The following is a 27,365-nucleotide window of genomic DNA, read 5'->3' as shown; positions in this document are numbered from 1 at the left end:
CAGGACCTTGCTGAGGGTGCAGACGAGCGACATGCAGCCACACGGACAGGCACACAGACACACTCGCAGGCACCCACGCTAAGTGAGACAGCCGGCCGGCGCAAGCTCGTCAGCCAGGGCCACAGCCAGAGCACCCACCCGTGAGAGGCCGGGGCCAGAGGAAGGGACGGGAGGCCCGGGGGTCAGGAGAGACAGAGACGGAAAGAGATGAAGGTTCAGAGACAGGCTCCCAAGACGGCGAGAGGGCAGAGGCAGAGGCAGAGGCAGATGCAGACAGACAGACAGACACGAGCGCGCAGGCACACCCAGGGAGGGAGAACCAGAGAGAGGGAGACACAGAGCGACCGACAGAGAGACGGAAAGCGGGACACGGACAGGGGACAGGGGATGGCATCCCATCCGAGACGGACACTCTGGCACAGACCGTCACACACCGCAGAGAGCGGCCCGTGCGCAAGGGAGGGGGCGTCAGCCTTGGGCCGGGCGAGCCCGGGCTGGACGCGGTGCCCTGGGGCTGGCAATCACCCGTGGGGACCCCAAGACTTCCTCGCAGCCGAGGTCTCAAAGGTCCCCTTCGGCTTGGCTCCCTGAGGCGAGACCCAGCCCCCGCCCCCAGGCCAGAAGCTGAGTGTGGGAGAGAGTGTGCGTGTGAGTGTGTCGGTGGGCGACGGTGGGGTCGGGTCGACTGGGGGGCCGGGTGGATACCCACAGTGGAGGGGGGAGGGTGTGGCGGCCGGGCCTTTGGAAGCCTGTGTGGTCCTCTTGCTGTCTCTCTCTCTCCCTCTTTCTCCGTCTCCCTTACTTGTGGTTTCCGGCTCTTGACCTGTCTGGGCTGCGGGGGGTGTGTCTGTGTTTGGGGGGCGGGGGGGCGGGCGTGAGGGTGTGTGTGTGTGTGTGTGTGTGTGTGTGTGTGTGTTGTGCGCCCGCGCCTGCGGGAGACCTCGAGGTTGCCTGGCAGGATGCGTCTGGGGGTGGGGCTGGGGCCCCGGCCCCGCCCAGAATTGCCTGAGGCCTGCCAAGGGAGCCCCAGACAGAGACCCCCGCGCCCCCGCCCCCGCCGTTCCTCTGGTTTCCTGGACGCCGAAAGCCCAGGGGCTCGCGGGCCGCGCGGAGGCAACCCAGGTCTGCAGCGGGAGTCGGGGCCCCGGCCACCCAACCTGAGAGGGGCTGGAAGGCAGGCGGCGGCTCTGAGCGCGGTGGGGTGCCAGGGGCCAGCAGCAGGCGGGGCTTGCGGTGCGCCTGGGGCCCGGGGCTAAAGGAGAGGGGAGGTAGGGAAAAAAAGAGACAACAAAAAGCCTACAGCACCCGGTATTCCCAGGCGGTCTCCCATCCAAGTACTAACCGGGCCCGACCCTGCTTAGCTTCCGAGATCAGACGAGATCGGGCGCGTTCAGGGTGGTATGGCCGTAGACGGAGGCGGCTGCCGCCAGGCGCCCTAAGAGCCCTGCGCTGCGCCTGCCTTTCGCTCTGACCTGCCGGTCGGGCCAGCCGGCGGCCGCAGCTCTCCAGCTCTCCACGGAGCGCGCGCTGCACTTGAGCTGCACCACCCGCGACCGGACTCCCGGCGGCCCGGTGGCCGGCCCACGCCGCCCCGCCCCCCGCCCCCCGTCACCCCCGGCCAACACTCGGCCGGCCCGGCCCGGGGGACCACAGGGCTTCCGGGACCCGGAGCAGCCGGCCGGGTGTGCCTGCCGGGGGCTGTAGGGGGGAGGGTGGAGTGAGGGGCGCGGAGGTCTTGGCGCTCTCCCACCCTGGGACCCTCCAGGCACCACCCGGCTCGGGGGCCGCCGCCCCTCCCCCACCCCCTCGCCCACCTCCCCAAGGCGTTCGCTGCCCAGGGCCACGTGGCCCCGGATCTGTCTGGCCTCGGGGCCCGCTGGGGCCCGCTGGGGCCCGCGGTCCTCTGAGCCTCCTGCGGGCCTAGGCGCAGCCCAGCCGTGGCCCTGAGCGCCCATCCTGCCCGGCACCTGCGCGGTGCCCAAACCCACCTGGAGCCACCAGCGCCGGCGCCCAGAGCTCGTCAGCCCCGCCCCTTCGCCCCACCGAGACCCCCCCCCTCCTTGCCCCCACGCCGCCCTCCAAGCACAGGACCTTGCTGAGGGTGCAGACGAACGACATGCAGCCACACGGACAGGCACACAGACACACTCGCAGGCACCCACGCCAAGTGAGACAGCCGGCCGGCGCAAGCTCGTCAGCCAGGGCCACAGCCAGAGCACCCACCCGTGAGAGGCCGGGGCCAGAGGAAGGGACGGGAGGCCCGGGGGTCAGGAGAGACAGAGACGGAAAGAGATGAAGGTTCAGAGACAGGCTCCCAAGACGGCGAGAGGGCAGAGGCAGAGGCAGAGGCAGATGCAGACAGACAGACAGACACGAGCGCGCAGGCACACCCAGGGAGGGAGAGCCAGAGAGAGGGAGACACAGAGCGACCGACAGAGAGACGGAAAGCGGGACACGGACAGGGGACAGGGGATGGCATCCCATCCGAGACGGACACTCTGGCACAGACCGTCACACACCGCAGAGAGCGGCCCGTGCGCAAGGGAGGGGGCGTCAGCCTTGGGCCGGGCGAGCCCGGGCTGGACGCGGTGCCCTGGGGCTGGCAATCACCCGTGGGGACCCCAAGACTTCCTCGCAGCCGAGGTCTCAAAGGTCCCCTTCGGCTTGGCTCCCTGAGGCGAGACCCAGCCCCCGCCCCCAGGCCAGAAGCTGAGTGTGGGAGAGAGTGTGCGTGTGAGTGTGTCGGTGGGCGACGGTGGGGTCGGGTCGACTGGGGGGCCGGGTGGATACCCACAGTGGAGGGGGGAGGGTGTGGCGGCCGGGCCTTTGGAAGCCTGTGTGGTCCTCTTGCTGTCTCTCTCTCTCCCTCTTTCTCCGTCTCCCTTACTTGTGGTTTCCGGCTCTTGACCTGTCTGGGCTGCGGGGGGTGTGTCTGTGTTTGGGGGGCGGGGGGGCGGGCGTGAGGGTGTGTGTGTGTGTGTGTGTGTGTGTGTGTGTGTTGTGCGCCCGCGCCTGCGGGAGACCTCGAGGTTGCCTGGCAGGATGCGTCTGGGGGTGGGGCTGGGGCCCCGGCCCCGCCCAGAATTGCCTGAGGCCTGCCAAGGGAGCCCCAGACAGAGACCCCCGCGCCCCCGCCCCCGCCGTTCCTCTGGTTTCCTGGACGCCGAAAGCCCAGGGGCTCGCGGGCCGCGCGGAGGCAACCCAGGTCTGCAGCGGGAGTCGGGGCCCCGGCCACCCAACCTGAGAGGGGCTGGAAGGCAGGCGGCGGCTCTGAGCGCGGTGGGGTGCCAGGGGCCAGCGGCAGGCGGGGCTTGCGGTGCGGCTGGGGCCCGGGGCTAAAGGAGAGGGGAGGCAGGGAAAAAAAGAGACAACAAAAAGCCTACAGCACCCGGTATTCCCAGGTGGTCTCCCATCCAAGTACTAACCGGGCCCGACCCTGCTTAGCTTCCGAGATCAGACGAGATCGGGCGCGTTCAGGGTGGTATGGCCGTAGACGGAGGCGGCTGCCGCCAGGCGCCCTAAGAGCCCTGCGCTGCGCCTGCCTTTCGCTCTGACCTGCCGGTCGGGCCAGCCGGCGGCCGCAGCTCTCCAGCTCTCCACGGAGCGCGCGCTGCACTTGAGCTGCACCACCCGCGACCGGACTCCCGGCGGCCCGGTGGCCGGCCCACGCCGCCCCGCCCCCCGCCCCCCGTCACCCCCGGCCAACACTCGGCCGGCCCGGCCCGGGGGACCACAGGGCTTCCGGGACCCGGAGCAGCCGGCCGGGTGTGCCTGCCGGGGGCTGTAGGGGGGAGGGTGGAGTGAGGGGCGCGGAGGTCTTGGCGCTCTCCCACCCTGGGACCCTCCAGGCACCACCCGGCTCGGGGGCCGCCGCCCCTCCCCCACCCCCTCGCCCACCTCCCCAAGGCGTTCGCTGCCCAGGGCCACGTGGCCCCGGATCTGTCTGGCCTCGGGGCCCGCTGGGGCCCGCTGGGGCCCGCGGTCCTCTGAGCCTCCTGCGGGCCTAGGCGCAGCCCAGCCGTGGCCCTGAGCGCCCATCCTGCCCGGCACCTGCGCGGTGCCCAAACCCACCTGGAGCCACCAGCGCCGGCGCCCAGAGCTCGTCAGCCCCGCCCCTTCGCCCCACCGAGACCCCCCCCCCTTGCCCCCACGCCGCCCTCCAAGCACAGGACCTTGCTGAGGGTGCAGACGAGCGACATGCAGCCACACGGACAGGCACACAGACACACTCGCAGGCACCCACGCTAAGTGAGACAGCCGGCCGGCGCAAGCTCGTCAGCCAGGGCCACAGCCAGAGCACCCACCCGTGAGAGGCTGGGGCCAGAGGAAGGGACGGGAGGCCCGGGGGTCAGGAGAGACAGAGACGGAAAGAGATGAAGGTTCAGAGACAGGCTCCCAAGACGGCGAGAGGGCAGAGGCAGAGGCAGAGGCAGATGCAGACAGACAGACAGACACGAGCGCGCAGGCACACCCAGGGAGGGAGAGCCAGAGAGAGGGAGACACAGAGCGACCGACAGAGAGACGGAAAGCGGGACACGGACAGGGGACAGGGGATGGCATCCCATCCGAGACGGACACTCTGGCACAGACCGTCACACACCGCAGAGAGCGGCCCGTGCGCAAGGGAGGGGGCGTCAGCCTTGGGCCGGGCGAGCCCGGGCTGGACGCGGTGCCCTGGGGCTGGCAATCACCCGTGGGGACCCCAAGACTTCCTCGCAGCCGAGGTCTCAAAGGTCCCCTTCGGCTTGGCTCCCTGAGGCGAGACCCAGCCCCCGCCCCCAGGCCAGAAGCTGAGTGTGGGAGAGAGTGTGCGTGTGAGTGTGTCGGTGGGCGACGGTGGGGTCGGGTCGACTGGGGGGCCGGGTGGATACCCACAGTGGAGGGGGGAGGGTGTGGCGGCCGGGCCTTTGGAAGCCTGTGTGGTCCTCTTGCTGTCTCTCTCTCTCCCTCTTTCTCCGTCTCCCTTACTTGTGGTTTCCGGCTCTTGACCTGTCTGGGCTGCGGGGGGTGTGTCTGTGTTTGGGGGGCGGGGGGGCGGGCGTGAGGGTGTGTGTGTGTGTGTGTGTGTGTGTGTGTGTGTGTGTTGTGCGCCCGCGCCTGCGGGAGACCTCGAGGTTGCCTGGCAGGATGCGTCTGGGGGTGGGGCTGGGGCCCCGGCCCCGCCCAGAATTGCCTGAGGCCTGCCAAGGGAGCCCCAGACAGAGACCCCCGCGCCCCCGCCCCCGCCGTTCCTCTGGTTTCCTGGACGCCGAAAGCCCAGGGGCTCGCGGGCCGCGCGGAGGCAACCCAGGTCTGCAGCGGGAGTCGGGGCCCCGGCCACCCAACCTGAGAGGGGCTGGAAGGCAGGCGGCGGCTCTGAGCGCGGTGGGGTGCCAGGGGCCAGCGGCAGGCGGGGCTTGCGGTGCGGCTGGGGCCCGGGGCTAAAGGAGAGGGGAGGCAGGGAAAAAAAGAGACAACAAAAAGCCTACAGCACCCGGTATTCCCAGGCGGTCTCCCATCCAAGTACTAACCGGGCCCGACCCTGCTTAGCTTCCGAGATCAGACGAGATCGGGCGCGTTCAGGGTGGTATGGCCGTAGACGGAGGCGGCTGCCGCCAGGCGCCCTAAGAGCCCTGCGCTGCGCCTGCCTTTCGCTCTGACCTGCCGGTCGGGCCAGCCGGCGGCCGCAGCTCTCCAGCTCTCCACGGAGCGCGCGCTGCACTTGAGCTGCACCACCCGCGACCGGACTCCCGGCGGCCCGGTGGCCGGCCCACGCCGCCCCGCCCCCCGCCCCCCCGTCACCCCCGGCCAACACTCGGCCGGCCCGGCCCGGGGGACCACAGGGCTTCCGGGACCCGGAGCAGCCGGCCGGGTGTGCCTGCCGGGGGCTGTAGGGGGGAGGGTGGAGTGAGGGGCGCGGAGGTCTTGGCGCTCTCCCACCCTGGGACCCTCCAGGCACCACCCGGCTCGGGGGCCGCCGCCCCTCCCCCACCCCCTCGCCCACCTCCCCAAGGCGTTCGCTGCCCAGGGCCACGTGGCCCCGGATCTGTCTGGCCTCGGGGCCCGCTGGGGCCCGCTGGGGCCCGCGGTCCTCTGAGCCTCCTGCGGGCCTAGGCGCAGCCCAGCCGTGGCCCTGAGCGCCCATCCTGCCCGGCACCTGCGCGGTGCCCAAACCCACCTGGAGCCACCAGCGCCGGCGCCCAGAGCTCGTCAGCCCCGCCCCTTCGCCCCACCGAGGCCCCCCCCCCTTGCCCCCACGCCGCCCTCCAAGCACAGGACCTTGCTGAGGGTGCAGACGAGCGACATGCAGCCACACGGACAGGCACACAGACACACTCGCAGGCACCCACGCCAAGTGAGACAGCCGGCCGGCGCAAGCTCGTCAGCCAGGGCCACAGCCAGAGCACCCACCCGTGAGAGGCCGGGGCCAGAGGAAGGGACGGGAGGCCCGGGGGTCAGGAGAGACAGAGACGGAAAGAGATGAAGGTTCAGAGACAGGCTCCCAAGACGGCGAGAGGGCAGAGGCAGAGGCAGAGGCAGATGCAGACAGACAGACAGACACGAGCGCGCAGGCACACCCAGGGAGGGAGAGCCAGAGAGAGGGAGACACAGAGCGACCGACAGAGAGACGGAAAGCGGGACACGGACAGGGGACAGGGGATGGCATCCCATCCGAGACGGACACTCTGGCACAGACCGTCACACACCGCAGAGAGCGGCCCGTGCGCAAGGGAGGGGGCGTCAGCCTTGGGCCGGGCGAGCCCGGGCTGGACGCGGTGCCCTGGGGCTGGCAATCACCCGTGGGGACCCCAAGACTTCCTCGCAGCCGAGGTCTCAAAGGTCCCCTTCGGCTTGGCTCCCTGAGGCGAGACCCAGCCCCCGCCCCCAGGCCAGAAGCTGAGTGTGGGAGAGAGTGTGCGTGTGAGTGTGTCGGTGGGCGACGGTGGGGTCGGGTCGACTGGGGAGCCGGGTGGATACCCACAGTGGAGGGGGGAGGGTGTGGCGGCCGGGCCTTTGGAAGCCTGTGTGGTCCTCTTGCTGTCTCTCTCTCTCCCTCTTTCTCCGTCTCCCTTACTTGTGGTTTCCGGCTCTTGACCTGTCTGGGCTGCGGGGGGTGTGTCTGTGTTTGGGGGGCGGGGGGGCGGGCGTGAGGGTGTGTGTGTGTGTGTGTGTGTGTGTGTGTGTGTGTGTTGTGCGCCCGCGCCTGCGGGAGACCTCGAGGTTGCCTGGCAGGATGCGTCTGGGGGTGGGGCTGTGGCCCCGGCCCCGCCCAGAATTGCCTGAGGCCTGCCAAGGGAGCCCCAGACAGAGACCCCCGCGCCCCCGCCCCCGCCGTTCCTCTGGTTTCCTGGACGCCGAAAGCCCAGGGGCTCGCGGGCCGCGCGGAGGCAACCCAGGTCTGCAGCGGGAGTCGGGGCCCCGGCCACCCAACCTGAGAGGGGCTGGAAGGCAGGCGGCGGCTCTGAGCGCGGTGGGGTGCCAGGGGCCAGCGGCAGGCGGGGCTTGCGGTGCGGCTGGGGCCCGGGGCTAAAGGAGAGGGGAGGCAGGGAAAAAAAGAGACAACAAAAAGCCTACAGCACCCGGTATTCCCAGGCGGTCTCCCATCCAAGTACTAACCGGGCCCGACCCTGCTTAGCTTCCGAGATCAGACGAGATCGGGCGCGTTCAGGGTGGTATGGCCGTAGACGGAGGCGGCTGCCGCCAGGCGCCCTAAGAGCCCTGCGCTGCGCCTGCCTTTCGCTCTGACCTGCCGGTCGGGCCAGCCGGCGGCCGCAGCTCTCCAGCTCTCCACGGAGCGCGCGCTGCACTTGAGCTGCACCACCCGCGACCGGACTCCCGGCGGCCCGGTGGCCGGCCCACGCCGCCCCGCCCCCCGCCCCCCGTCACCCCCGGCCAACACTCGGCCGGCCCGGCCCGGGGGACCACAGGGCTTCCGGGACCCGGAGCAGCCGGCCGGGTGTGCCTGCCGGGGGCTGTAGGGGGGAGGGTGGAGTGAGGGGCGCGGAGGTCTTGGCGCTCTCCCACCCTGGGACCCTCCAGGCACCACCCGGCTCGGGGGCCGCCGCCCCTCCCCCACCCCCTCGCCCACCTCCCCAAGGCGTTCGCTGCCCAGGGCCACGTGGCCCCGGATCTGTCTGGCCTCGGGGCCCGCTGGGGCCCGCTGGGGCCCGCGGTCCTCTGAGCCTCCTGCGGGCCTAGGCGCAGCCCAGCCGTGGCCCTGAGCGCCCATCCTGCCCGGCACCTGCGCGGTGCCCAAACCCACCTGGAGCCACCAGCGCCGGCGCCCAGAGCTCGTCAGCCCCGCCCCTTCGCCCCACCGAGGCCCCCCCCCTCCTTGCCCCCACGCCGCCCTCCAAGCACAGGACCTTGCTGAGGGTGCAGACGAGCGACATGCAGCCACACGGACAGGCACACAGACACACTCGCAGGCACCCACGCCAAGTGAGACAGCCGGCCGGCGCAAGCTCGTCAGCCAGGGCCACAGCCAGAGCACCCACCCGTGAGAGGCCGGGGCCAGAGGAAGGGACGGGAGGCCCGGGGGTCAGGAGAGACAGAGACGGAAAGAGATGAAGGTTCAGAGACAGGCTCCCAAGACGGCGAGAGGGCAGAGGCAGAGGCAGAGGCAGATGCAGACAGACAGACAGACACGAGCGCGCAGGCACACCCAGGGAGGGAGAGCCAGAGAGAGGGAGACACAGAGCGACCGACAGAGAGACGGAAAGCGGGACACGGACAGGGGACAGGGGATGGCATCCCATCCGAGACGGACACTCTGGCACAGACCGTCACACACCGCAGAGAGCGGCCCGTGCGCAAGGGAGGGGGCGTCAGCCTTGGGCCGGGCGAGCCCGGGCTGGACGCGGTGCCCTGGGGCTGGCAATCACCCGTGGGGACCCCAAGACTTCCTCGCAGCCGAGGTCTCAAAGGTCCCCTTCGGCTTGGCTCCCTGAGGCGAGACCCAGCCCCCGCCCCCAGGCCAGAAGCTGAGTGTGGGAGAGAGTGTGCGTGTGAGTGTGTCGGTGGGCGACGGTGGGGTCGGGTCGACTGGGGGGCTGGGTGGATACCCACAGTGGAGGGGGGAGGGTGTGGCGGCCGGGCCTTTGGAAGCCTGTGTGGTCCTCTTGCTGTCTCTCTCTCTCCCTCTTTCTCCGTCTCCCTTACTTGTGGTTTCCGGCTCTTGACCTGTCTGGGCTGCGGGGGGTGTGTCTGTGTTTGGGGGGCGGGGGGGCGGGCGTGAGGGTGTGTGTGTGTGTGTGTGTGTGTGTGTGTGTGTTGTGCGCCCGCGCCTGCGGGAGACCTCGAGGTTGCCTGGCAGGATGCGTCTGGGGGTGGGGCTGGGGCCCCGGCCCCGCCCAGAATTGCCTGAGGCCTGCCAAGGGAGCCCCAGACAGAGACCCCCGCGCCCCCGCCCCCGCCGTTCCTCTGGTTTCCTGGACGCCGAAAGCCCAGGGGCTCGCGGGCCGCGCGGAGGCAACCCAGGTCTGCAGCGGGAGTCGGGGCCCCGGCCACCCAACCTGAGAGGGGCTGGAAGGCAGGCGGCGGCTCTGAGCGCGGTGGGGTGCCAGGGGCCAGCGGCAGGCGGGGCTTGCGGTGCGGCTGGGGCCCGGGGCTAAAGGAGAGGGGAGGCAGGGAAAAAAAGAGACAACAAAAAGCCTACAGCACCCGGTATTCCCAGGCGGTCTCCCATCCAAGTACTAACCGGGCCCGACCCTGCTTAGCTTCCGAGATCAGACGAGATCGGGCGCGTTCAGGGTGGTATGGCCGTAGACGGAGGCGGCTGCCGCCAGGCGCCCTAAGAGCCCTGCGCTGCGCCTGCCTTTCGCTCTGACCTGCCGGTCGGGCCAGCCGGCGGCCGCAGCTCTCCAGCTCTCCACGGAGCGCGCGCTGCACTTGAGCTGCACCACCCGCGACCGGACTCCCGGCGGCCCGGTGGCCGGCCCACGCCGCCCCGCCCCCCGCCCCCCGTCACCCCCGGCCAACACTCGGCCGGCCCGGCCCGGGGGACCACAGGGCTTCCGGGACCCGGAGCAGCCGGCCGGGTGTGCCTGCCGGGGGCTGTAGGGGGGAGGGTGGAGTGAGGGGCGCGGAGGTCTTGGCGCTCTCCCACCCTGGGACCCTCCAGGCACCACCCGGCTCGGGGGCCGCCGCCCCTCCCCCACCCCCTCGCCCACCTCCCCAAGGCGTTCGCTGCCCAGGGCCACGTGGCCCCGGATCTGTCTGGCCTCGGGGCCCGCTGGGGCCCGCTGGGGCCCGCGGTCCTCTGAGCCTCCTGCGGGCCTAGGCGCAGCCCAGCCGTGGCCCTGAGCGCCCATCCTGCCCGGCACCTGCGCGGTGCCCAAACCCACCTGGAGCCACCAGCGCCGGCGCCCAGAGCTCGTCAGCCCCGCCCCTTCGCCCCACCGAGGCCCCCCCCCCTTGCCCCCACGCCGCCCTCCAAGCACAGGACCTTGCTGAGGGTGCAGACGAGCGACATGCAGCCACACGGACAGGCACACAGACACACTCGCAGGCACCCACGCTAAGTGAGACAGCCGGCCGGCGCAAGCTCGTCAGCCAGGGCCACAGCCAGAGCACCCACCCGTGAGAGGCCGGGGCCAGAGGAAGGGACGGGAGGCCCGGGGGTCAGGAGAGACAGAGACGGAAAGAGATGAAGGTTCAGAGACGAAGAGACGAAGAGATGAAGGCTCCCAAGACGGCGAGAGGGCAGAGGCAGAGGCAGAGGCAGATGCAGACAGACAGACAGACACGAGCGCGCAGGCACACCCAGGGAGGGAGAGCCAGAGAGAGGGAGACACAGAGCGACCGACAGAGAGACGGAAAGCGGGACACGGACAGGGGACAGGGGATGGCATCCCATCCGAGACGGACACTCTGGCACAGACCGTCACACACCGCAGAGAGCGGCCCGTGCACAAGGGAGGGGGCGTCAGCCTTGGGCCGGGCGAGCCCGGGCTGGACGCGGTGCCCTGGGGCTGGCAATCACCCGTGGGGACCCCAAGACTTCCTCGCAGCCGAGGTCTCAAAGGTCCCCTTCGGCTTGGCTCCCTGAGGCGAGACCCAGCCCCCGCCCCCAGGCCAGAAGCTGAGTGTGGGAGAGAGTGTGCGTGTGAGTGTGTCGGTGGGCGACGGTGGGGTCGGGTCGACTGGGGGGCCGGGTGGATACCCACAGTGGAGGGGGGAGGGTGTGGCGGCCGGGCCTTTGGAAGCCTGTGTGGTCCTCTTGCTGTCTCTCTCTCTCCCTCTTTCTCCGTCTCCCTTACTTGTGGTTTCCGGCTCTTGACCTGTCTGGGCTGCGGGGGGTGTGTCTGTGTTTGGGGGGCGGGGGGGCGGGCGTGAGGTGTGTGTGTGTGTGTGTGTGTGTGTGTGTGTGTTGTGCGCCCGCGCCTGCGGGAGACCTCGAGGTTGCCTGGCAGGATGCGTCTGGGGGTGGGGCTGGGGCCCCGGCCCCGCCCAGAATTGCCTGAGGCCTGCCAAGGGAGCCCCAGACAGAGACCCCCGCGCCCCCGCCCCCGCCGTTCCTCTGGTTTCCTGGACGCCGAAAGCCCAGGGGCTCGCGGGCCGCGCGGAGGCAACCCAGGTCTGCAGCGGGAGTCGGGGCCCCGGCCACCCAACCTGAGAGGGGCTGGAAGGCAGGCGGCGGCTCTGAGCGCGGTGGGGTGCCAGGGGCCAGCGGCAGGCGGGGCTTGCGGTGCGGCTGGGGCCCGGGGCTAAAGGAGAGGGGAGGCAGGGAAAAAAAGAGACAACAAAAAGCCTACAGCACCCGGTATTCCCAGGCGGTCTCCCATCCAAGTACTAACCGGGCCCGACCCTGCTTAGCTTCCGAGATCAGACGAGATCGGGCGCGTTCAGGGTGGTATGGCCGTAGACGGAGGCGGCTGCCGCCAGGCGCCCTAAGAGCCCTGCGCTGCGCCTGCCTTTCGCTCTGACCTGCCGGTCGGGCCAGCCGGCGGCCGCAGCTCTCCAGCTCTCCACGGAGCGCGCGCTGCACTTGAGCTGCACCACCCGCGACCGGACTCCCGGCGGCCCGGTGGCCGGCCCACGCCGCCCCGCCCCCCGCCCCCCGTCACCCCCGGCCAACACTCGGCCGGCCCGGCCCGGGGGACCACAGGGCTTCCGGGACCCGGAGCAGCCGGCCGGGTGTGCCTGCCGGGGGCTGTAGGGGGGAGGGTGGAGTGAGGGGCGCGGAGGTCTTGGCGCTCTCCCACCCTGGGACCCTCCAGGCACCACCCGGCTCGGGGGCCGCCGCCCCTCCCCCACCCCCTCGCCCACCTCCCCAAGGCGTTCGCTGCCCAGGGCCACGTGGCCCCGGATCTGTCTGGCCTCGGGGCCCGCTGGGGCCCGCTGGGGCCCGCGGTCCTCTGAGCCTCCTGCGGGCCTAGGCGCAGCCCAGCCGTGGCCCTGAGCGCCCATCCTGCCCGGCACCTGCGCGGTGCCCAAACCCACCTGGAGCCACCAGCGCCGGCGCCCAGAGCTCGTCAGCCCCGCCCCTTCGCCCCACCGAGACCCCCCCCCCCTTGCCCCCACGCCGCCCTCCAAGCACAGGACCTTGCTGAGGGTGCAGACGAGCGACATGCAGCCACACGGACAGGCACACAGACACACTCGCAGGCACCCACGCTAAGTGAGACAGCCGGCCGGCGCAAGCTCGTCAGCCAGGGCCACAGCCAGAGCACCCACCCGTGAGAGGCCGGGGCCAGAGGAAGGGACGGGAGGCCCGGGGGTCAGGAGAGACAGAGACGGAAAGAGATGAAGGTTCAGAGACAGGCTCCCAAGACGGCGAGAGGGCAGAGGCAGAGGCAGAGGCAGATGCAGACAGACAGACAGACACGAGCGCGCAGGCACACCCAGGGAGGGAGAGCCAGAGAGAGGGAGACACAGAGCGACCGACAGAGAGACGGAAAGCGGGACACGGACAGGGGACAGGGGATGGCATCCCATCCGAGACGGACACTCTGGCACAGACCGTCACACACCGCAGAGAGCGGCCCGTGCGCAAGGGAGGGGGCGTCAGCCTTGGGCCGGGCGAGCCCGGGCTGGACGCGGTGCCCTGGGGCTGGCAATCACCCGTGGGGACCCCAAGACTTCCTCGCAGCCGAGGTCTCAAAGGTCCCCTTCGGCTTGGCTCCCTGAGGCGAGACCCAGCCCCCGCCCCCAGGCCAGAAGCTGAGTGTGGGAGAGAGTGTGCGTGTGAGTGTGTCGGTGGGCGACGGTGGGGTCGGGTCGACTGGGGGGCCGGGTGGATACCCACAGTGGAGGGGGGAGGGTGTGGCGGCCGGGCCTTTGGAAGCCTGTGTGGTCCTCTTGCTGTCTCTCTCTCTCCCTCTTTCTCCGTCTCCCTTACTTGTGGTTTCCGGCTCTTGACCTGTCTGGGCTGCGGGGGGTGTGTCTGTGTTTGGGGGGCGGGGGGGCGGGCGTGAGGGTGTGTGTGTGTGTGTGTGTGTGTGTGTGTGTGTGTGTTGTGCGCCCGCGCCTGCGGGAGACCTCGAGGTTGCCTGGCAGGATGCGTCTGGGGGTGGGGCTGTGGCCCCGGCCCCGCCCAGAATTGCCTGAGGCCTGCCAAGGGAGCCCCAGACAGAGACCCCCGCGCCCCCGCCCCCGCCGTTCCTCTGGTTTCCTGGACGCCGAAAGCCCAGGGGCTCGCGGGCCGCGCGGAGGCAACCCAGGTCTGCAGCGGGAGTCGGGGCCCCGGCCACCCAACCTGAGAGGGGCTGGAAGGCAGGCGGCGGCTCTGAGCGCGGTGGGGTGCCAGGGGCCAGCGGCAGGCGGGGCTTGCGGTGCGGCTGGGGCCCGGGGCTAAAGGAGAGGGGAGGCAGGGAAAAAAAGAGACAACAAAAAGCCTACAGCACCCGGTATTCCCAGGCGGTCTCCCATCCAAGTACTAACCGGGCCCGACCCTGCTTAGCTTCCGAGATCAGACGAGATCGGGCGCGTTCAGGGTGGTATGGCCGTAGACGGAGGCGGCTGCCGCCAGGCGCCCTAAGAGCCCTGCGCTGCGCCTGCCTTTCGCTCTGACCTGCCGGTCGGGCCAGCCGGCGGCCGCAGCTCTCCAGCTCTCCACGGAGCGCGCGCTGCACTTGAGCTGCACCACCCGCGACCGGACTCCCGGCGGCCCGGTGGCCAGCCCACGCCGCCCCGCCCCCCGCCCCCCGTCACCCCCGGCCAACACTCGGCCGGCCCGGCCCGGGGGACCACAGGGCTTCCGGGACCCGGAGCAGCCGGCCGGGTGTGCCTGCCGGGGGCTGTAGGGGGGAGGGTGGAGTGAGGGGCGCGGAGGTCTTGGCGCTCTCCCACCCTGGGACCCTCCAGGCACCACCCGGCTCGGGGGCCGCCGCCCCTCCCCCACCCCCCCCACCCCCTCGCCCACCTCCCCAAGGCGTTCGCTGCCCAGGGCCACGTGGCCCCGGATCTGTCTGGCCTCGGGGCCCGCTGGGGCCCGCTGGGGCCCGCGGTCCTCTGAGCCTCCTGCGGGCCTAGGCGCAGCCCAGCCGTGGCCCTGAGCGCCCATCCTGCCCGGCACCTGCGCGGTGCCCAAACCCACCTGGAGCCACCAGCGCCGGCGCCCAGAGCTCGTCAGCCCCGCCCCTTCGCCCCACCGAGACCCCCCCCCTTGCCCCCACGCCGCCCTCCAAGCACAGAACCTTGCTGAGGGTGCAGACGAGCGACATGCAGCCACACGGACAGGCACACAGACACACTCGCAGGCACCCACGCCAAGTGAGACAGCCGGCCGGCGCAAGCTCGTCAGCCAGGGCCACAGCCAGAGCACCCACCCGTGAGAGGCCGGGGCCAGAGGAAGGGACGGGAGGCCCGGGGGTCAGGAGAGACAGAGACGGAAAGAGATGAAGGTTCAGAGACAGGCTCCCAAGACGGCGAGAGGGCAGAGGCAGAGGCAGAGGCAGATGCAGACAGACAGACAGACACGAGCGCGCAGGCACACCCAGGGAGGGAGAGCCAGAGAGAGGGAGACACAGAGCGACCGACAGAGAGACGGAAAGCGGGACACGGACAGGGGACAGGGGATGGCATCCCATCCGAGACGGACACTCTGGCACAGACCGTCACACACCGCAGAGAGCGGCCCGTGCGCAAGGGAGGGGGCGTCAGCCTTGGGCCGGGCGAGCCCGGGCTGGACGCGGTGCCCTGGGGCTGGCAATCACCCGTGGGGACCCCAAGACTTCCTCGCAGCCGAGGTCTCAAAGGTCCCCTTCGGCTTGGCTCCCTGAGGCGAGACCCAGCCCCCGCCCCCAGGCCAGAAGCTGAGTGTGGGAGAGAGTGTGCGTGTGAGTGTGTCGGTGGGCGACGGTGGGGTCGGGTCGACTGGGGGGCCGGGTGGATACCCACAGTGGAGGGGGGAGGGTGTGGCGGCCGGGCCTTTGGAAGCCTGTGTGGTCCTCTTGCTGTCTCTCTCTCTCCCTCTTTCTCCGTCTCCCTTACTTGTGGTTTCCGGCTCTTGACCTGTCTGGGCTGCGGGGGGTGTGTCTGTGTTTGGGGGGCGGGGGGGCGGGCGTGAGGGTGTGTGTGTGTGTGTGTGTGTGTGTGTGTGTGTGTTGTGCGCCCGCGCCTGCGGGAGACCTCGAGGTTGCCTGGCAGGATGCGTCTGGGGGTGGGGCTGGGGCCCCGGCCCCGCCCAGAATTGCCTGAGGCCTGCCAAGGGAGCCCCAGACAGAGACCCCCGCGCCCCCGCCCCCGCCGTTCCTCTGGTTTCCTGGACGCCGAAAGCCCAGGGGCTCGCGGGCCGCGCGGAGGCAACCCAGGTCTGCAGCGGGAGTCGGGGCCCCGGCCACCCAACCTGAGAGGGGCTGGAAGGCAGGCGGCGGCTCTGAGCGCGGTGGGGTGCCAGGGGCCAGCGGCAGGCGGGGCTTGCGGTGCGGCTGGGGCCCGGGGCTAAAGGAGAGGGGAGGCAGGGAAAAAAAGAGACAACAAAAAGCCTACAGCACCCGGTATTCCCAGGCGGTCTCCCATCCAAGTACTAACCGGGCCCGACCCTGCTTAGCTTCCGAGATCAGACGAGATCGGGCGCGTTCAGGGTGGTATGGCCGTAGACGGAGGCGGCTGCCGCCAGGCGCCCTAAGAGCCCTGCGCTGCGCCTGCCTTTCGCTCTGACCTGCCGGTCGGGCCAGCCGGCGGCCGCAGCTCTCCAGCTCTCCACGGAGCGCGCGCTGCACTTGAGCTGCACCACCCGCGACCGGACTCCCGGCGGCCCGGTGGCCGGCCCACGCCGCCCCGCCCCCCGCCCCCCGTCACCCCCGGCCAACACTCGGCCGGCCCGGCCCGGGGGACCACAGGGCTTCCGGGACCCGGAGCAGCCGGCCGGGTGTGCCTGCCGGGGGCTGTAGGGGGGAGGGTGGAGTGAGGGGCGCGGAGGTCTTGGCGCTCTCCCACCCTGGGACCCTCCAGGCACCACCCGGCTCGGGGGCCGCCGCCCCTCCCCCACCCCCTCGCCCACCTCCCCAAGGCGTTCGCTGCCCAGGGCCACGTGGCCCCGGATCTGTCTGGCCTCGGGGCCCGCTGGGGCCCGCTGGGGCCCGCGGTCCTCTGAGCCTCCTGCGGGCCTAGGCGCAGCCCAGCCGTGGCCCTGAGCGCCCATCCTGCCCGGCACCTGCGCGGTGCCCAAACCCACCTGGAGCCACCAGCGCCGGCGCCCAGAGCTCGTCAGCCCCGCCCCTTCGCCCCACCGAGACCCCCCCCCCCTTGCCCCCACGCCGCCCTCCAAGCACAGGACCTTGCTGAGGGTGCAGACGAGCGACATGCAGCCACACGGACAGGCACACAGACACACTCGCAGGCACCCACGCTAAGTGAGACAGCCGGCCGGCGCAAGCTCGTCAGCCAGGGCCACAGCCAGAGCACCCACCCGTGAGAGGCCGGGGCCAGAGGAAGGGACGGGAGGCCCGGGGGTCAGGAGAGACAGAGACGGAAAGAGATGAAGGTTCAGAGACAGGCTCCCAAGACGGCGAGAGGGCAGAGGCAGAGGCAGAGGCAGATGCAGACAGACAGACAGACACGAGCGCGCAGGCACACCCAGGGAGGGAGAGCCAGAGAGAGGGAGACACAGAGCGACCGACAGAGAGACGGAAAGCGGGACACGGACAGGGGACAGGGGATGGCATCCCATCCGAGACGGACACTCTGGCACAGACCGTCACACACCGCAGAGAGCGGCCCGTGCGCAAGGGAGGGGGCGTCAGCCTTGGGCCGGGCGAGCCCGGGCTGGACGCGGTGCCCTGGGGCTGGCAATAACCCGTGGGGACCCCAAGACTTCCTCGCAGCCGAGGTCTCAAAGGTCCCCTTCGGCTTGGCTCCCTGAGGCGAGACCCAGCCCCCGCCCCCAGGCCAGAAGCTGAGTGTGGGAGAGAGTGTGCGTGTGAGTGTGTCGGTGGGCGACGGTGGGGTCGGGTCGACTGGGGGGCCGGGTGGATACCCACAGTGGAGGGGGGAGGGTGTGGCGGCCGGGCCTTTGGAAGCCTGTGTGGTCCTCTTGCTGTCTCTCTCTCTCCCTCTTTCTCCGTCTCCCTTACTTGTGGTTTCCGGCTCTTGACCTGTCTGGGCTGCGGGGGGTGTGTCTGTGTTTGGGGGGCGGGGGGGCGGGCGTGAGGGTGTGTGTGTGTGTGTGTGTGTGTTGTGCGCCCGCGCCTGCGGGAGACCTCGAGGTTGCCTGGCAGGATGCGTCTGGGGGTGGGGCTGGGGCCCCGGCCCCGCCCAGAATTGCCTGAGGCCTGCCAAGGGAGCCCCAGACAGAGACCCCCGCGCCCCCGCCCCCGCCGTTCCTCTGGTTTCCTGGACGCCGAAAGCCCAGGGGCTCGCGGGCCGCGCGGAGGCAACCCAGGTCTGCAGCGGGAGTCGGGGCCCCGGCCACCCAACCTGAGAGGGGCTGGAAGGCAGGCGGCGGCTCTGAGCGCGGTGGGGTGCCAGGGGCCAGCGGCAGGCGGGGCTTGCGGTGCGGCTGGGGCCCGGGGCTAAAGGAGAGGGGAGGCAGGGAAAAAAAGAGACAACAAAAAGCCTACAGCACCCGGTATTCCCAGGCGGTCTCCCATCCAAGTACTAACCGGGCCCGACCCTGCTTAGCTTCCGAGATCAGACGAGATCGGGCGCGTTCAGGGTGGTATGGCCGTAGACGGAGGCGGCTGCCGCCAGGCGCCCTAAGAGCCCTGCGCTGCGCCTGCCTTTCGCTCTGACCTGCCGGTCGGGCCAGCCGGCGGCCGCAGCTCTCCAGCTCTCCACGGAGCGCGCGCTGCACTTGAGCTGCACCACCCGCGACCGGACTCCCGGCGGCCCGGTGGCCGGCCCACGCCGCCCCGCCCCCCGCCCCCCGTCACCCCCGGCCAACACTCGGCCGGCCCGGCCCGGGGGACCACAGGGCTTCCGGGACCCGGAGCAGCCGGCCGGGTGTGCCTGCCGGGGGCTGTAGGGGGGAGGGTGGAGTGAGGGGCGCGGAGGTCTTGGCGCTCTCCCACCCTGGGACCCTCCAGGCACCACCCGGCTCGGGGGCCGCCGCCCCTCCCCCACCCCCTCGCCCACCTCCCCAAGGCGTTCGCTGCCCAGGGCCACGTGGCCCCGGATCTGTCTGGCCTCGGGGCCCGCTGGGGCCCGCTGGGGCCCGCGGTCCTCTGAGCCTCCTGCGGGCCTAGGCGCAGCCCAGCCGTGGCCCTGAGCGCCCATCCTGCCCGGCACCTGCGCGGTGCCCAAACCCACCTGGAGCCACCAGCGCCGGCGCCCAGAGCTCGTCAGCCCCGCCCCTTCGCCCCACCGAGACCCCCCCCCCCTTGCCCCCACGCCGCCCTCCAAGCACAGGACCTTGCTGAGGGTGCAGACGAGCGACATGCAGCCACACGGACAGGCACACAGACACACTCGCAGGCACCCACGCTAAGTGAGACAGCCGGCCGGCGCAAGCTCGTCAGCCAGGGCCACAGCCAGAGCACCCACCCGTGAGAGGCTGGGGCCAGAGGAAGGGACGGGAGGCCCGGGGGTCAGGAGAGACAGAGACGGAAAGAGATGAAGGTTCAGAGACAGGCTCCCAAGACGGCGAGAGGGCAGAGGCAGAGGCAGAGGCAGATGCAGACAGACAGACAGACACGAGCGCGCAGGCACACCCAGGGAGGGAGAGCCAGAGAGAGGGAGACACAGAGCGACCGACAGAGAGACGGAAAGCGGGACACGGACAGGGGACAGGGGATGGCATCCCATCCGAGACGGACACTCTGGCACAGACCGTCACACACCGCAGAGAGCGGCCCGTGCGCAAGGGAGGGGGCGTCAGCCTTGGGCCGGGCGAGCCCGGGCTGGACGCGGTGCCCTGGGGCTGGCAATCACCCGTGGGGACCCCAAGACTTCCTCGCAGCCGAGGTCTCAAAGGTCCCCTTCGGCTTGGCTCCCTGAGGCGAGACCCAGCCCCCGCCCCCAGGCCAGAAGCTGAGTGTGGGAGAGAGTGTGCGTGTGAGTGTGTCGGTGGGCGACGGTGGGGTCGGGTCGACTGGGGGGCCGGGTGGATACCCACAGTGGAGGGGGGAGGGTGTGGCGGCCGGGCCTTTGGAAGCCTGTGTGGTCCTCTTGCTGTCTCTCTCTCTCCCTCTTTCTCCGTCTCCCTTACTTGTGGTTTCCGGCTCTTGACCTGTCTGGGCTGCGGGGGGTGTGTCTGTGTTTGGGGGGCGGGGGGGCGGGCGTGAGGGTGTGTGTGTGTGTGTGTGTGTGTGTGTGTGTGTGTGTTGTGCGCCCGCGCCTGCGGGAGACCTCGAGGTTGCCTGGCAGGATGCGTCTGGGGGTGGGGCTGTGGCCCCGGCCCCGCCCAGAATTGCCTGAGGCCTGCCAAGGGAGCCCCAGACAGAGACCCCCGCGCCCCCGCCCCCGCCGTTCCTCTGGTTTCCTGGACGCCGAAAGCCCAGGGGCTCGCGGGCCGCGCGGAGGCAACCCAGGTCTGCAGCGGGAGTCGGGGCCCCGGCCACCCAACCTGAGAGGGGCTGGAAGGCAGGCGGCGGCTCTGAGCGCGGTGGGGTGCCAGGGGCCAGCGGCAGGCGGGGCTTGCGGTGCGGCTGGGGCCCGGGGCTAAAGGAGAGGGGAGGCAGGGAAAAAAAGAGACAACAAAAAGCCTACAGCACCCGGTATTCCCAGGCGGTCTCCCATCCAAGTACTAACCGGGCCCGACCCTGCTTAGCTTCCGAGATCAGACGAGATCGGGCGCGTTCAGGGTGGTATGGCCGTAGACGGAGGCGGCTGCCGCCAGGCGCCCTAAGAGCCCTGCGCTGCGCCTGCCTTTCGCTCTGACCTGCCGGTCGGGCCAGCCTGCGGCCGCAGCTCTCCAGCTCTCCACGGAGCGCGCGCTGCACTTGAGCTGCACCACCCGCGACCGGACTCCCGGCGGCCCGGTGGCCGGCCCACGCCGCCCCGCCCCCCGCCCCCCGTCACCCCCGGCCAACACTCGGCCGGCCCGGCCCGGGGGACCACAGGGCTTCCGGGACCCGGAGCAGCCGGCCGGGTGTGCCTGCCGGGGGCTGTAGGGGGGAGGGTGGAGTGAGGGGCGCGGAGGTCTTGGCGCTCTCCCACCCTGGGACCCTCCAGGCACCACCCGGCTCGGGGGCCGCCGCCCCTCCCCCACCCCCTCGCCCACCTCCCCAAGGCGTTCGCTGCCCAGGGCCACGTGGCCCCGGATCTGTCTGGCCTCGGGGCCCGCTGGGGCCCGCTGGGGCCCGCGGTCCTCTGAGCCTCCTGCGGGCCTAGGCGCAGCCCAGCCGTGGCCCTGAGCGCCCATCCTGCCCGGCACCTGCGCGGTGCCCAAACCCACCTGGAGCCACCAGCGCCGGCGCCCAGAGCTCGTCAGCCCCGCCCCTTCGCCCCACCGAGGCCCCCCCCCCCTTGCCCCCACGCCGCCCTCCAAGCACAGGACCTTGCTGAGGGTGCAGACGAGCGACATGCAGCCACACGGACAGGCACACAGACACACTCGCAGGCACCCACGCTAAGTGAGACAGCCGGCCGGCGCAAGCTCGTCAGCCAGGGCCACAGCCAGAGCACCCACCCGTGAGAGGCCGGGGCCAGAGGAAGGGACGGGAGGCCCGGGGGTCAGGAGAGACAGAGACGGAAAGAGATGAAGGTTCAGAGACAGGCTCCCAAGACGGCGAGAGGGCAGAGGCAGAGGCAGAGGCAGATGCAGACAGACAGACAGACACGAGCGCGCAGGCACACCCAGGGAGGGAGAGCCAGAGAGAGGGAGACACAGAGCGACCGACAGAGAGACGGAAAGCGGGACACGGACAGGGGACAGGGGATGGCATCCCATCCGAGACGGACACTCTGGCACAGACCGTCACACACCGCAGAGAGCGGCCCGTGCACAAGGGAGGGGGCGTCAGCCTTGGGCCGGGCGAGCCCGGGCTGGACGCGGTGCCCTGGGGCTGGCAATCACCCGTGGGGACCCCAAGACTTCCTCGCATCCGAGGTCTCAAAGGTCCCCTTCGGCTTGGCTCCCTGAGGCGAGACCCAGCCCCCGCCCCCAGGCCAGAAGCTGAGTGTGGGAGAGAGTGTGCGTGTGAGTGTGTCGGTGGGCGACGGTGGGGTCGGGTCGACTGGGGGGCCGGGTGGATACCCACAGTGGAGGGGGGAGGGTGTGGCGGCCGGGCCTTTGGAAGCCTGTGTGGTCCTCTTGCTGTCTCTCTCTCTCCCTCTTTCTCCGTCTCCCTTACTTGTGGTTTCCCGCTCTTGACCTGTCTGGGCTGCGGGGGGTGTGTCTGTGTTTGGGGGGCGGGGGGGCGGGCGTGAGGGTGTGTGTGTGTGTGTGTGTGTGTGTGTGTGTGTTGTGCGCCCGCGCCTGCGGGAGACCTCGAGGTTGCCTGGCAGGATGCGTCTGGGGGTGGGGCTGGGGCCCCGGCCCCGCCCAGAATTGCCTGAGGCCTGCCAAGGGAGCCCCAGACAGAGACCCCCGCGCCCCCGCCCCCGCCGTTCCTCTGGTTTCCTGGACGCCGAAAGCCCAGGGGCTCGCGGGCCGCGCGGAGGCAACCCAGGTCTGCAGCGGGAGTCGGGGCCCCGGCCACCCAACCTGAGAGGGGCTGGAAGGCAGGCGGCGGCTCTGAGCGCGGTGGGGTGCCAGGGGCCAGCGGCAGGCGGGGCTTGCGGTGCGGCTGGGGCCCGGGGCTAAAGGAGAGGGGAGGCAGGGAAAAAAAGAGACAACAAAAAGCCTACAGCACCCGGTATTCCCAGGCGGTCTCCCATCCAAGTACTAACCGGGCCCGACCCTGCTTAGCTTCCGAGATCAGACGAGATCGGGCGCGTTCAGGGTGGTATGGCCGTAGACGGAGGCGGCTGCCGCCAGGCGCCCTAAGAGCCCTGCGCTGCGCCTGCCTTTCGCTCTGACCTGCCGGTCGGGCCAGCCGGCGGCCGCAGCTCTCCAGCTCTCCACGGAGCGCGCGCTGCACTTGAGCTGCACCACCCGCGACCGGACTCCCGGCGGCCCGGTGGCCGGCCCACGCCGCCCCGCCCCCCGCCCCCCGTCACCCCCGGCCAACACTCGGCCGGCCCGGCCCGGGGGACCACAGGGCTTCCGGGACCCGGAGCAGCCGGCCGGGTGTGCCTGCCGGGGGCTGTAGGGGGGAGGGTGGAGTGAGGGGCGCGGAGGTCTTGGCGCTCTCCCACCCTGGGACCCTCCAGGCACCACCCGGCTCGGGGGCCGCCGCCCCTCCCCCACCCCCTCGCCCACCTCCCCAAGGCGTTCGCTGCCCAGGGCCACGTGGCCCCGGATCTGTCTGGCCTCGGGGCCCGCTGGGGCCCGCTGGGGCCCGCGGTCCTCTGAGCCTCCTGCGGGCCTAGGCGCAGCCCAGCCGTGGCCCTGAGCGCCCATCCTGCCCGGCACCTGCGCGGTGCCCAAACCCACCTGGAGCCACCAGCGCCGGCGCCCAGAGCTCGTCAGCCCCGCCCCTTCGCCCCACCGAGACCCCCCCCCCTTGCCCCCACGCCGCCCTCCAAGCACAGGACCTTGCTGAGGGTGCAGACGAGCGACATGCAGCCACACGGACAGGCACACAGACACACTCGCAGGCACCCACGCTAAGTGAGACAGCCGGCCGGCGCAAGCTCGTCAGCCAGGGCCACAGCCAGAGCACCCACCCGTGAGAGGCCGGGGCCAGAGGAAGGGACGGGAGGCCCGGGGGTCAGGAGAGACAGAGACGGAAAGAGATGAAGGTTCAGAGACAGGCTCCCAAGACGGCGAGAGGGCAGAGGCAGAGGCAGAGGCAGATGCAGACAGACAGACAGACACGAGCGCGCAGGCACACCCAGGGAGGGAGAGCCAGAGAGAGGGAGACACAGAGCGACCGACAGAGAGACGGAAAGCGGGACACGGACAGGGGACAGGGGATGGCATCCCATCCGAGACGGACACTCTGGCACAGACCGTCACACACCGCAGAGAGCGGCCCGTGCGCAAGGGAGGGGGCGTCAACCTTGGGCCGGGCGAGCCCGGGCTGGACGCGGTGCCCTGGGGCTGGCAATCACCCGTGGGGACCCCAAGACTTCCTCCCAGCCGAGGTCTCAAAGGTCCCCTTCGGCTTGGCTCCCTGAGGCGAGACCCAGCCCCCGCCCCCAGGCCAGAAGCTGAGTGTGGGAGAGAGTGTGCGTGTGAGTGTGTTGGTGGGCGACGGTGGGGTCGGGTCGACTGGGGGGCCGGGTGGATACCCACAGTGGAGGGGGGAGGGTGTGGCGGCTGGGCCTTTGGAAGCCTGTGTGGTCCTCTTGCTGTCTCTCTCTCTCCCTCTTTCTCCGTCTCCCTTACTTGTGGTTTCCGGCTCTTGACCTGTCTGGGCTGCGGGGGGTGTGTCTGTGTTTGGGGGGCGGGGGGGCGGGCGTGAGGGTGTGTGTGTGTGTGTGTGTGTGTGTGTGTGTGTGTTGTGCGCCCGCGCCTGCGGGAGACCTCGAGGTTGCCTGGCAGGATGCGTCTGGGGGTGGGGCTGGGGCCCCGGCCCCGCCCAGAATTGCCTGAGGCCTGCCAAGGGAGCCCCAGACAGAGACCCCCGCGCCCCCGCCCCCGCCGTTCCTCTGGTTTCCTGGACGCCGAAAGCCCAGGGGCTCGCGGGCCGCGCGGAGGCAACCCAGGTCTGCAGCGGGAGTCGGGGCCCCGGCCACCCAACCTGAGAGGGGCTGGAAAGCAGGCGGCGGCTCTGAGCGCGGTGGGGTGCCAGGGGCCAGCGGCAGGCGGGGCTTGCGGTGCGGCTGGGGCCCGGGGCTAAAGGAGAGGGGAGGCAGGGAAAAAAAGAGACAACAAAAAGCCTACAGCACCCGGTATTCCCAGGCGGTCTCCCATCCAAGTACTAACCGGGCCCGACCCTGCTTAGCTTCCGAGATCAGACGAGATCGGGCGCGTTCAGGGTGGTATGGCCGTAGACGGAGGTGGCTGCCGCCAGGCGCCCTAAGAGCCCTGCGCTGCGCCTGCCTTTCGCTCTGACCTGCCGGTCGGGCCAGCCGGCGGCCGCAGCTCTCCAGCTCTCCACGGAGCGCGCGCTGCACTTGAGCTGCACCACCCGCGACCGGACTCCCGGCGGCCCGGTGGCCGGCCCACGCCGCCCCGCCCCCCGCCCCCCGTCACCCCCGGCCAACACTCGGCCGGCCCGGCCCGGGGGACCACAGGGCTTCCGGGACCCGGAGCAGCCGGCCGGGTGTGCCTGCCGGGGGCTGTAGGGGGGAGGGTGGAGTGAGGGGCGCGGAGGTCTTGGCGCTCTCCCACCCTGGGACCCTCCAGGCACCACCCGGCTCGGGGGCCGCCGCCCCTCCCCCACCCCCCCACCCCCTCGCCCACCTCCCCAAGGCGTTCGCTGCCCAGGGCCACGTGGCCCCGGATCTGTCTGGCCTCGGGGCCCGCTGGGGCCCGCTGGGGCCCGCGGTCCTCTGAGCCTCCTGCGGGCCTAGGCGCAGCCCAGCCGTGGCCCTGAGCGCCCATCCTGCCCGGCACCTGCGCGGTGCCCAAACCCACCTGGAGCCACCAGCGCCGGCGCCCAGAGCTCGTCAGCCCCGCCCCTTCGCCCCACCGAGACCCCCCCCCTTGCCCCCACGCCGCCCTCCAAGCACAGAACCTTGCTGAGGGTGCAGACGAGCGACATGCAGCCACACGGACAGGCACACAGACACACTCGCAGGCACCCACGCCAAGTGAGACAGCCGGCCGGCGCAAGCTCGTCAGCCAGGGCCACAGCCAGAGCACCCACCCGTGAGAGGCCGGGGCCAGAGGAAGGGACGGGAGGCCCGGGGGTCAGGAGAGACAGAGACGGAAAGAGATGAAGGTTCAGAGACAGGCTCCCAAGACGGCGAGAGGGCAGAGGCAGAGGCAGAGGCAGATGCAGACAGACAGACAGACACGAGCGCGCAGGCACACCCAGGGAGGGAGAGCCAGAGAGAGGGAGACACAGAGCGACCGACAGAGAGACGGAAAGCGGGACACGGACAGGGGACAGGGGATGGCATCCCATCCGAGACGGACACTCTGGCACAGACCGTCACACACCGCAGAGAGCGGCCCGTGCGCAAGGGAGGGGGCGTCAGCCTTGGGCCGGGCGAGCCCGGGCTGGACGCGGTGCCCTGGGGCTGGCAATCACCCGTGGGGACCCCAAGACTTCCTCGCAGCCGAGGTCTCAAAGGTCCCCTTCGGCTTGGCTCCCTGAGGCGAGACCCAGCCCCCGCCCCCAGGCCAGAAGCTGAGTGTGGGAGAGAGTGTGCGTGTGAGTGTGTCGGTGGGCGACGGTGGGGTCGGGTCGACTGGGGGGCCGGGTGGATACCCACAGTGGAGGGGGGAGGGTGTGGCGGCCGGGCCTTTGGAAGCCTGTGTGGTCCTCTTGCTGTCTCTCTCTCTCCCTCTTTCTCCGTCTCCCTTACTTGTGGTTTCCGGCTCTTGACCTGTCTGGGCTGCGGGGTGTGTGTCTGTGTTTGGGGGGCGGGGGGGCGGGCGTGAGGGTGTGTGTGTGTGTGTGTGTGTGTTGTGCGCCCGCGCCTGCGGGAGACCTCGAGGTTGCCTGGCAGGATGCGTCTGGGGGTGGGGCTGGGGCCCCGGCCCCGCCCAGAATTGCCTGAGGCCTGCCAAGGGAGCCCCAGACAGAGACCCCCGCGCCCCCGCCCCCGCCGTTCCTCTGGTTTCCTGGACGCCGAAAGCCCAGGGGCTCGCGGGCCGCGCGGAGGCAACCCAGGTCTGCAGCGGGAGTCGGGGCCCCGGCCACCCAACCTGAGAGGGGCTGGAAGGCAGGCGGCGGCTCTGAGCGCGGTGGGGTGCCAGGGGCCAGCGGCAGGCGGGGCTTGCGGTGCGGCTGGGGCCCGGGGCTAAAGGAGAGGGGAGGCAGGGAAAAAAAGAGACAACAAAAAGCCTACAGCACCCGGTATTCCCAGGCGGTCTCCCATCCAAGTACTAACCGGGCCCGACCCTGCTTAGCTTCCGAGATCAGACGAGATCGGGCGCGTTCAGGGTGGTATGGCCGTAGACGGAGGCGGCTGCCGCCAGGCGCCCTAAGAGCCCTGCGCTGCGCCTGCCTTTCGCTCTGACCTGCCGGTCGGGCCAGCCGGCGGCCGCAGCTCTCCAGCTCTCCACGGAGCGCGCGCTGCACTTGAGCTGCACCACCCGCGACCGGACTCCCGGCGGCCCGGTGGCCGGCCCACGCCGCCCCGCCCCCCGCCCCCCGTCACCCCCGGCCAACACTCGGCCGGCCCGGCCCGGGGGACCACAGGGCTTCCGGGACCCGGAGCAGCCGGCCGGGTGTGCCTGCCGGGGGCTGTAGGGGGGAGGGTGGAGTGAGGGGCGCGGAGGTCTTGGCGCTCTCCCACCCTGGGACCCTCCAGGCACCACCCGGCTCGGGGGCCGCCGCCCCTCCCCCACCCCCTCGCCCACCTCCCCAAGGCGTTCGCTGCCCAGGGCCACGTGGCCCCGGATCTGTCTGGCCTCGGGGCCCGCTGGGGCCCGCTGGGGCCCGCGGTCCTCTGAGCCTCCTGCGGGCCTAGGCGCAGCCCAGCCGTGGCCCTGAGCGCCCATCCTGCCCGGCACCTGCGCGGTGCCCAAACCCACCTGGAGCCACCAGCGCCGGCGCCCAGAGCTCGTCAGCCCCGCCCCTTCGCCCCACCGAGACCCCCCCCCCTTGCCCCCACGCCGCCCTCCAAGCACAGGACCTTGCTGAGGGTGCAGACGAGCGACATGCAGCCACACGGACAGGCACACAGACACACTCGCAGGCACCCACGCCAAGTGAGACAGCCGGCCGGCGCAAGCTCGTCAGCCAGGGCCACAGCCAGAGCACCCACCCGTGAGAGGCCGGGGCCAGAGGAAGGGACGGGAGGCCCGGGGGTCAGGAGAGACAGAGACGGAAAGAGATGAAGGTTCAGAGACAGGCTCCCAAGACGGCGAGAGGGCAGAGGCAGAGGCAGAGGCAGAT

General features: G+C 71.1%; 13 non-coding genes across 13 annotated transcripts; all 13 read right to left on the bottom strand.

Moving 5' to 3' along the window:
• Positions 1-1,293: 1,293 nt before the first annotated feature.
• Positions 1,294-1,412, bottom strand: LOC138087904 (5S ribosomal RNA). Its single transcript, XR_011145506.1, has one exon. It is a non-coding gene; the product is annotated as a 5S ribosomal RNA (ribosomal RNA).
• A 1,964-nt stretch (positions 1,413-3,376) lies between these two features.
• LOC138087889 (5S ribosomal RNA) lies at positions 3,377-3,495 on the bottom strand. Its single transcript, XR_011145492.1, has one exon. It is a non-coding gene; the product is annotated as a 5S ribosomal RNA (ribosomal RNA).
• A 1,966-nt stretch (positions 3,496-5,461) lies between these two features.
• On the bottom strand, positions 5,462-5,580 carry LOC138087903 (5S ribosomal RNA). Its single transcript, XR_011145505.1, has one exon. It is a non-coding gene; the product is annotated as a 5S ribosomal RNA (ribosomal RNA).
• Positions 5,581-7,547: 1,967 nt separating this feature from the next.
• Positions 7,548-7,666, bottom strand: LOC138087902 (5S ribosomal RNA). The gene has a single exon (XR_011145504.1). It is a non-coding gene; the product is annotated as a 5S ribosomal RNA (ribosomal RNA).
• Positions 7,667-9,630: 1,964 nt separating this feature from the next.
• On the bottom strand, positions 9,631-9,749 carry LOC138087901 (5S ribosomal RNA). The gene has a single exon (XR_011145503.1). It is a non-coding gene; the product is annotated as a 5S ribosomal RNA (ribosomal RNA).
• Positions 9,750-11,728: 1,979 nt separating this feature from the next.
• LOC138087900 (5S ribosomal RNA) lies at positions 11,729-11,847 on the bottom strand. Its single transcript, XR_011145502.1, has one exon. It is a non-coding gene; the product is annotated as a 5S ribosomal RNA (ribosomal RNA).
• A 1,967-nt stretch (positions 11,848-13,814) lies between these two features.
• Positions 13,815-13,933, bottom strand: LOC138087899 (5S ribosomal RNA). The gene has a single exon (XR_011145501.1). It is a non-coding gene; the product is annotated as a 5S ribosomal RNA (ribosomal RNA).
• Positions 13,934-15,905: 1,972 nt separating this feature from the next.
• On the bottom strand, positions 15,906-16,024 carry LOC138087898 (5S ribosomal RNA). Its single transcript, XR_011145500.1, has one exon. It is a non-coding gene; the product is annotated as a 5S ribosomal RNA (ribosomal RNA).
• A 1,953-nt stretch (positions 16,025-17,977) lies between these two features.
• LOC138087897 (5S ribosomal RNA) lies at positions 17,978-18,096 on the bottom strand. The gene has a single exon (XR_011145499.1). It is a non-coding gene; the product is annotated as a 5S ribosomal RNA (ribosomal RNA).
• Positions 18,097-20,063: 1,967 nt separating this feature from the next.
• LOC138087895 (5S ribosomal RNA) lies at positions 20,064-20,182 on the bottom strand. Its single transcript, XR_011145497.1, has one exon. It is a non-coding gene; the product is annotated as a 5S ribosomal RNA (ribosomal RNA).
• A 1,963-nt stretch (positions 20,183-22,145) lies between these two features.
• LOC138087894 (5S ribosomal RNA) lies at positions 22,146-22,264 on the bottom strand. Its single transcript, XR_011145496.1, has one exon. It is a non-coding gene; the product is annotated as a 5S ribosomal RNA (ribosomal RNA).
• Positions 22,265-24,228: 1,964 nt separating this feature from the next.
• On the bottom strand, positions 24,229-24,347 carry LOC138087892 (5S ribosomal RNA). The gene has a single exon (XR_011145495.1). It is a non-coding gene; the product is annotated as a 5S ribosomal RNA (ribosomal RNA).
• Positions 24,348-26,306: 1,959 nt separating this feature from the next.
• Positions 26,307-26,425, bottom strand: LOC138087891 (5S ribosomal RNA). The gene has a single exon (XR_011145494.1). It is a non-coding gene; the product is annotated as a 5S ribosomal RNA (ribosomal RNA).
• Between the last annotated feature and the right edge of the window lie 940 nt (positions 26,426-27,365).

Source organism: Capricornis sumatraensis, chromosome 10 (assembly GCF_032405125.1).
Source record: "Capricornis sumatraensis isolate serow.1 chromosome 10, serow.2, whole genome shotgun sequence".
In the NCBI taxonomy this organism is placed as follows: domain Eukaryota; kingdom Metazoa; phylum Chordata; class Mammalia; order Artiodactyla; family Bovidae; genus Capricornis; species Capricornis sumatraensis.
This window is presented reverse-complemented; position numbering and strand designations above follow the sequence as displayed.